Raw genomic sequence first — 1,073 nt, 5'->3', positions numbered from 1 at the left:
GGCGCGGGTCCGCGTGCAGGAGAGGAAGGGTCTTGGGGAAGATTTGCAGGGGTAACCCGCAACCGTGGGGAGGAGCTGCCCGAGCAACGTGGGTGCAAGGGCCGTGGGAAGGGTCGTCTGGAGCCTTCCAGGGTCTGCAGGAGCGGAGCCGGGCGGAAGGGCGGTCGGGCTGCATTGCTAAGGAGCCACACGCAGGGTCTGCGAAGGAAATCGGCGTTCCTGTAGTGGCAGAGGCCACGAGGCTGCAGGGATGATGGGGCATCTGGAGGGAGGTGGCGGTGCCTGGGAAGGGCTCCAGAGGTCAGAGGACATGGTAGCGAGGTCTGGAGAGGTGAGGAGAGCCCTTGGGCCCACAGACGGAGGTGAAGGGGACGAGCAGGAGTTGGGAGGGAGGGCTCAGCCGAAGCTAGGATGCAGAGTGGTCATTGAGATTTGGGGGGTGATCACATGGAGTTTGGGGAGATCTGTTCCGAGAGCACAAGGAACGTGATCCGTGCACTTTACGTGCCAACTTGTTTTCGGGTGCTCTAAGCAAGAGAGTGGCTGCTGGTCGCGATGCACATTATGTTCACCTAACCAAAGCTCAAGTGCTGGGATGCAGCCGGCACAAAATGCCACCGACACACAGAAGCTGTTGTACAGCCACTCCGCCGGGCTGGGTGCAGGACTGTCTGTCAGGCTCGAATTACCATATGCGCAGGTTATTTTAAGTTCTGAAGGTGTAAATGGCACAAGGGAATTTCTTGGAGCCGCCTAATAGGCCCTTAGAGTAAAGCTGTAAACAGCAGAGGTTCTAATGTGCGAGTTAGTCTTATATAAATGGAGTAAAAACAGCCCGGAGTTATATCTTTTGTCATCTGGCGAGCAGTTCTGACATCTGCCCCGTGAACACAATGACCTACTTAGCCATTGGAAGCATCTGTATCCTGATCATTAAATTGTTACATTATTAAATCACTACCTCGCAAATGGAGGGGTGTGCTGAGAAGAGACTGTTTGGTTTCATTCCTAGAAATGTGTTTGTTAAGAAACATCCTGAAAAGCTGCGGGCTGGTATGGGTGCCTTTGTGGGA

This window comes from Tupaia chinensis, unplaced genomic scaffold (genome assembly GCF_000334495.1).
Source record: "Tupaia chinensis unplaced genomic scaffold, TupChi_1.0 Scaffold143796_1, whole genome shotgun sequence".
In the NCBI taxonomy this organism is placed as follows: domain Eukaryota; kingdom Metazoa; phylum Chordata; class Mammalia; order Scandentia; family Tupaiidae; genus Tupaia; species Tupaia belangeri.
The sequence above is the reverse complement of the archived record's forward strand: the minus strand, read 5'-3'. Positions refer to the sequence as shown.